This window comes from Suricata suricatta, chromosome 4, assembly GCF_006229205.1.
Source record: "Suricata suricatta isolate VVHF042 chromosome 4, meerkat_22Aug2017_6uvM2_HiC, whole genome shotgun sequence".
NCBI classification, from domain to species: Eukaryota; Metazoa; Chordata; class Mammalia; order Carnivora; family Herpestidae; genus Suricata; species Suricata suricatta.
In genome coordinates, this window is record NC_043703.1 from 114,551,030 (window position 1) to 114,558,353 (window position 7,324).

At 41.9% G+C, this 7,324-nt stretch overlaps 1 long non-coding RNA gene across 1 annotated transcript; it reads right to left on the reverse strand.

Annotated features, from left to right (window-relative positions):
* Window positions 1-942: 942 nt before the first annotated feature.
* LOC115289941 lies at window positions 943-7,045 on the reverse strand. Its single transcript, XR_003907884.1, has 3 exons — window positions 6,765-7,045; window positions 6,535-6,653; window positions 943-1,099 (listed from the first exon to the last, which is right to left on the reverse strand). It is a non-coding gene; the product is annotated as an uncharacterized LOC115289941 (long non-coding RNA).
* Window positions 7,046-7,324: the final 279 nt, after the last annotated feature.

Here is a 7,324-nt window from a genome sequence, read left to right on the forward strand (position 1 = left end):
ATGATGCATTCCACAAGTAGTGGCTTAATCATTGTGGAGCTGTGTATTTTTTAAATTTTGCGATTGTCAAACAGTAATTTTTTTCCTGAAACCTTTGCTTAAGTGTCTAGGTTGTTACTGTTTATAGGATTATGTGGGTCATTTGCTGTTGTCAAGTAGCATTTCCAGTTGTTGAGCAAGGCTCCCTCAGCCATAAAACTATGCTAAGCGCTCCAGGACATTCATTCCACAACTCTGCTGACAGTACACAAGTTATCGTATAGCCTGCATGGGAGTGTGAGGTACAGTTCTATTTTCAGCTCACCCTCTGGCTTGCTCTATAACCTTGGGAAAATCACTTCTAGGCCTTGTGCCACAGATCTGCCATCTGTAAATTAGGGCTGGTTAGTAACCCTCCTCTGGCGAAGTCAGTGGAAGTCATGAATACTGGAGTTGGGCAATGAAGAACTTCAACATGCTCACTGACCGTCACTTACATGTTACTCTTTTGAACTCCTCACACAGTTCAGCCCTCTTCTCCATGTGATCATATTTTTTGCTTTAGTAACACTTTAATGTAAAAGACATAGGACAATTTTTCTATAACTGGACAGCCTAACTACTTCGGACCCTACTGCTAAGAGAGAATGGGTAGACATTTTCCCATCTTACACATTCATTTCCATTACCCCCAGCCATTACGCAGGGTGTACCTGAATATCTCTTCCATGGGATTTGCCACGGCAGAGGCTTAGCCAAGATCCATTCCTTCTGTTTTAGTCTGTGGATGGGGATCAATATTTTTAGAACAAATGAGAAGTAAAAAAAAAAAAATCTTACATTTAAGCTGTCACAAACTTAAAACACCTACATTTACTTCATGGTACCTTCCCATCTTTTATGTAAGGCAAATGTCAGCCAGAGCCTCCATTCCCTTTGTAATCTCAAGGAGATTGGCCTAAACATCCAATCCAATCAGGGTGTTCGGAGTGCTTCCCAAAATTACCAATAATTTCTGAGGGGCTCATTTTCTTGTTTTCTCTGGCCCTGAGTCTGTGTATTCATGGCTGCTGTCTTTTCACTGTTCCAACGGCCCCATCTTCAACTTCTTCTTCAGTTTCTACAAAATCACATACAGCTTTAGTGAGATTTTAAGATTGAGAAAATAATTTAAAACTTACATATTAGACACACTGTTCTTTAAATGTTTGTTTGTTTGTTCATTTTTGAGAGAAAGAGAGGCCGCCCATGCCCAAGTGGGGGAGGAACAGAGAGAGGGAAACAGAATCCGAAGCAGGCTCCAGGCTCTGAATTGTCAGCACAGAGCCTCATGCAGGGCTTGAATCCACAGACTGGGGGGGGTCATGACCTGCGCTGATGTCAGACGCTTAACCAACTGAGTCACCAGGCGTCCTGATTCTCCTCTTCTTTAAAGTTCGCTCTCCCACCCTGTCACCAGAGATTTCCCGCTAGCTTTTCACTCTAGGCAGTGACCAGACGTGTCCTGATTCCTCTCTCCCACCCACTCTTCCTGCCATGGTCCATCTTCTGTCACCAATCTCTTCCACTCTCTCCCACTCTCTCAAGAGCAAATATAAATTCCTCCAATGTTTACATGCAGAGCAACTTTCTTGTGTTGCTAAGGCTTTTCATCACATCCATTTTTTTTTAAAGTCTCACTTTATACCTGAAATAGCTTATCAAGTTATTTTTCCAAATGAAGAAAGTTTCTTTCTAAGAGAAGTCCTGGTGCCGTTTAATACTACACATCCTCCTCATCATACTCAACAATGTACATTTATATATGTTCGCTCATCAGCGTTCACAAACTCATTTGAATTCTAATTTTCTCATTATTTTGTTTGTACTTTCCCATTCATGAATACAGCCCATGCGTCCTACTTTAATAAACACCCTTCAAATTATCAAGCATTTGAGGAATTTCCAGTTTAGTTTTGCATTATAAACAGTGGTGCCATAATCATTTCATTTTTCTTGCTTGGATTGTTTTGAGGGAATCTACTCCCAAATATATAGGCTACGGGGCAAACATGAATAATCTCATAGATTTTGTGCTTGCCCTAGTATGTTCATCAACACTTGTCTTAATTGGGGCGCCTGGGTGGCTCAGTCGGTTAAGCATCCAACTTCGACTCAGGTCATGATCTTACGGTTTGTGAGTTCAAGTCCCACGTGAGGCTCTGTGTTGACAGCTCAGAGCCTGGAGCCTGCTTCCGATTCTGTCTCCGTCTCTCTCTGCCTCACCCCTGATCATGCTGACTCTCTCTCAAAAATAAACAAACATTAAAAACATTAAAAATAAAAAAATAAAAAATAAAATCCATCTCAGAACCAAGGCTTCTTGGCTGCCATGATTTAAAAAAAAATAGTTGTCTTAATAAATAATTTTAACAATGTATGAGTTTCATCGAGTTTTTGGTTAGCTCTACCAACATTCTCTTTTTTTACTTTACAATTAATCTCAAAGCAAGGCTAACCACTTCTCCAAAATTTACTTTTCTGAGGTTTTCAATATATGAAATATTTGGTCATATATTGACCTTGACTTCTTGTCCAGTGAAGTTTGCATACTCATTTTGTTTTAACACCTTTATTGTGATATAATTCACATACCATACAATTCATCCATTGAGAGTGCACAATTCAGTGAATTTTAGTATATTCCCAAAGCTATGCAATCATCTCCACAATACATTTTAGAACATTTAATTACCCCCAAAAGAAACCCTGTACCCCTAGCCTTCATCCTATAATCCCTTCATCCCACCCCAGACCTAGGCAACCAGTAATCTTTTTGCTTTTTTTTTTTTTTTAAGATTTTATTTTTGTTACACAGTCTGTACACCCAATGTGGGGCTTGAACTGACAACCCTGAGATCAAGTCACATGCTCCTCTGGCTGAACCAGCTAGGTGCTCTAATCTTTCTTTCCATTCCCCCCAGCCATTATGCAGGGTGTAAATCACTCACTTCCATGAGATTTTGCCATGGCATAGGCTTAGCCAGGATCCATTCATTCCCTTTTGGTCTGTAAATGGGGATCAATATTTTTAAAACAAATGAGAAGAAAAAAAAAAAAAAAGCACGCATTTAAGCCTTTAAAAAATTAAAACACTTACATTTATTACATAGATTTGCCTATTCTGGACATTTCATATAAATGGAATCATATAATATGTAATCCTTAGTGACTAGCTTCTTTCACTTAGCATAATGTTTTCAAGTTCATCCATCTTGTACATGTATCAGCCCTTCACTGCTTTTTATTGCCAAACAATGTTCCATTATATACATATATCACAATTCTTTATCCATTCATCAGTTGATGGGCATGTGGGTTGTCTCACTTTTTGTCTATTATGAATAATTTTGCTACAAACACTCATATACAAGTTTTTGTGTGGATATGTGTTTTGGACATACATATATATGTAGGAGTGCAATTGTTGGGTCATAGGTAATTCTGTGTTTAACTGAGGAACTACCAGACTGTTTTCCAAAGTGGCTGCATCATTTTACATTCCCACGAGTAGTGTATGAGGGTTCCAATTTGTTCACATTCTTGCTGCATTAGTTTTCAAGGGCTGCCAAAACAAAATACCAGACTGTGCAGTTTAAACAACAGAAATTTATTTTCTCATAGTTCTGGAGGCTGGAGGTTCCAGATCAAGATGTCAACAGGTTTGGATTCTCCTAACATTTCTCTTCTTGCCTTACAGATAGTCACATTATTGTTGTGGGCTCACATGGTCTTTTCTATGTGTATCTGTGTGTGTATATTTCTGGTGTCTCTTCCTTTTTAAGGATTAGTCATATTAGATTAGGGCCTCAATCTTATGACCTCATTTCACCTTAATTATTCTATCACCAAATACAGTCACAGTGGGGGATTAGAGCTTCAACATATGAATTTGGGAGGACACAATTCCATTCATAACACTTGCCAACAGCTACAGACTAAAATGTTTACATCCCCCCAAATTTGTATATTGAAACTTAATCCCCAAAGTGATGGTATTTGAGATGGAATCTTTAGGAGATGATTAGGTCATAAAGGTGGAGCCTTCACACATGGTATTAGTGCATTAAAAAAATTTTTTTTATGTTTATTTATTATTGATACACAGAGAAACAGAGGATGAGTGGGGGAGGGGCAGAGAGAGAGGGAGACCCAGAATCTGAAACAGGCTCCAGGCTCTGAGCTATCTCCACAGAGCACGACGCGGGGTTCAAACCCACAACCTGAGATCATGACTTGGGCCGAAACTGGGCACTTAACCGACTGAGCCACCCAGGCACCCCATGGTATTAGCGCCATTTAAAAGACAGCCCAAAAAGTTGCCGCATCCCTTCTGCCATGTGGTGAGAAGACAGACGTTTCTGAACCAGGGTGCAGGTCCTCACCAGACACAGAATCTGCCCGGTGTCTGGAGTCTGGACTTGCCAACCTTCAGAACTGTGAGAAATAAATGTTGTTTAAGCCAAAAAGGCTATGACATTTTTGTTATAGCAACTCAAATGGCCTAAGATACCAACATTTGTTATTACCTGTCTTTTTGATTACAGCCATTCTGGGGGGTGTGAAGTGGTATCTCATTGTGGTGTTTATTTTCATTTTCTTAATGGCTACTGACACTGTAAACATCTTTCATGTGCTTATTCACAATTTGGATACCTTCTCTGGAGAATTATCTGATCATATCCTTTGTTCTGATTTATTTCTTTATTGTAACATATATATTTTTTTATTGTACCTTATCTGCATTATGGATTAATCATATAGATATCAAACATACTAGAAGGATACATGGGAGAATTTTTCTTAATTTGGGAGGTAGTGACAGCCTTACTAAGATGAAAGAAAACTAGAAACATAAATAAAAACTCAATGTGATTATATGAAAATAAAAAATAATTCTTTGCAAAAAATACAATAAACAAAGCCAAAAGACAAGATGAGGGAGAGATAGGCAGCAGTTGAATAGAAATATGGGCAAAGGGGTGCCTGGCTGGCTCAGTTGGTAGAGCATGAGATTCTTGATCAGGATTTTGAGTTCAAGCCCTACCTTGGAGATGAAGCCTACTTTAAAAAGTAATAATAATAATAATAATAAAAGAAAAAATAAAGAAAAATGAGCAAAGAATATGAACAGAGTTCACAGAATGGCAATTTTAAAAACTTATGTTCGATAACTTATAGTATAGAGATATGTGATGACACAGGCACCCTGATAAATTGTTGTGGGAACATAAACTGACACAAGCTATATGGAAAACAATTTGGCAATACTTATCAGAATTTTTAAAATTTTGTTTATATCTCTTACTTATTTTTGAGAGACAGAGAGAGACAGTGTGAGAAGGGGAGGGTCAGAGAGAGAGGGTGACACAGAATCTGAAATAGGCTCCAGGCTCTAAGCTAGCTGTCAGCACAGAGCCGGATGCGGGGCTCGAACCCACAAACCGTAAGATCATGACCTGAGCTGAAGTGGGATGCTCAACTGACTGAGCCACCCAGGCACCCTACTTATCAGAATTTTTAAAGTCCCTACCTTAGGATCCAGCATTCAATACCTAGGTATTTAGCCTAGATAGACATTTATTTGTTCGCATGACAAGTGGCTATAAATAAGAATATAACTACTGACAGCAGCATTGTTTGTAATAGGAAAGAAAAGAATGGAAAAAACTTGAAACAATAATTTGATTAAATACTATGAAATCATAAAAAAATACTGTCAAAATATAGTGTTAAGTGAAGAAAGGCAAGGTGGCAAAACTGTGTAGGATACCGTGTGTGTGTGTGTGTGTGTGTGTGTGTGTGTGTGTGTGAGAGAGAGAGAGAGAGAGAGAGAGAGAGAGAGAGAGAGAGAGAGAGAGAAAGAGAGGAGAGGGAGAAGATTGGGGGAAGAGGGGCACCTGGGTGGCTCAGTTGGTGGAGAGTTCGACTTCAGCTCAGGTCATTTCACGGTTTGTGGGTTTGAGCCTGGTGTTCGGCTCTGTGCTGACAGCTCTAAGCCCGGAGCCTGCTTCCAATTCTGTGTCTCCCACTCTCCCACCCCTCCCCTGCTCACACTCTGCCTCTCTCTGTCTCTGAAAAATGAATAAGCATTAAAAAAATTTTTTAATAAAAAAAGATTTGGAGAAGAGTTTTTGTACATATATGTAATATTTACACCATATATTTTATCACACAGTGTCTCTGAAAGAACATACAACATATCAGTTAATTGTGACACTCTAAAATGAGAGAAAATTGGGGGAAGGAGGAGGGAGCAGTGGATAATGGAAACTTTCTTTTCAATACATATCATGTATTTTTGATGCTATTGAAATGTTTATCTGTTGTGCATGTTACATGGCTGTCATTAAGAAGACAAGAAGACGTAAAAGATGTGTATATGGCCACACGTAGTACAGGGTAACAAGCTTTTTAGTTCTCTCCCGGCAAAAATCCTCACCACCACCCTACGTCCCCCCACTGCAAAACATGACTTGATTTTGGAATGCGTCTCATGAGGGCTCTCCTAGTTACCTGTTTACCCATCTCCTCCTCCATTAGAGGAGATGGGAGATCCTTGAAAGTAGGGGCTGTTTCTCATTCCACGCTTCCGCAAACACTGTGGCTGGTGTTCTGCAAACAGTAGTCGAAGTCTAAAACAGTAAGAAAGGGACCCCGCAAAATCACAAGTGTGTCCCCAACATCTCAGGCTTTCACAGATCTTTTATTTGGAGAATGTGTGTCCCTGGTCTCTCCACACTCACCTGACACACGTTTCCATGGCGGGGGGGCTCTGAAACCTTGACCAGTCTCTACGGGTTAGTGAAGACTGCTGAGCCCCAGGTGTCGCGGGGCGGCCCGGCGGCTACAGCCCCGCCCCCAGCTTCCCGCGCTCCGCGCCCATTGGCCGTTGTCCAGAGTGGGAGGGACTCGCCGCGCCGTGCCCTACGCCCTGGGGCCGAAGGGAGAGGCGTGCGCCCGGCGCTGGGAGTTGTGCGGGTGCCGTGGGAGCAGCCGGCGATGCCCCGGGACCCGGTTCCCGCCGGGGCTGCAAGCCGAGCTGCAGCCGGGGCCGCGGCGCCGAGCTTGGTCTCCGCGACCCCCGAAGCTTGGCAGGCTTCGGACCATCTGAAGCGGTGAGCGTGTCCTTTGCCCCCTGGGTTCCCTGCCCCAGTCCGTCCTCTGGGGCTACCGGCAGTGGGTGGGCTGGAAAGGGCGGGCAGGCCAGCGGGGTCTGCGCCGAGGCATCCCCCTGTCTCGGGTGCAGGTCCAGATTTTGCCTCCTTTCCTATCCCCCTTCCGGTCCCCCCCCCCCCCCCCCCCC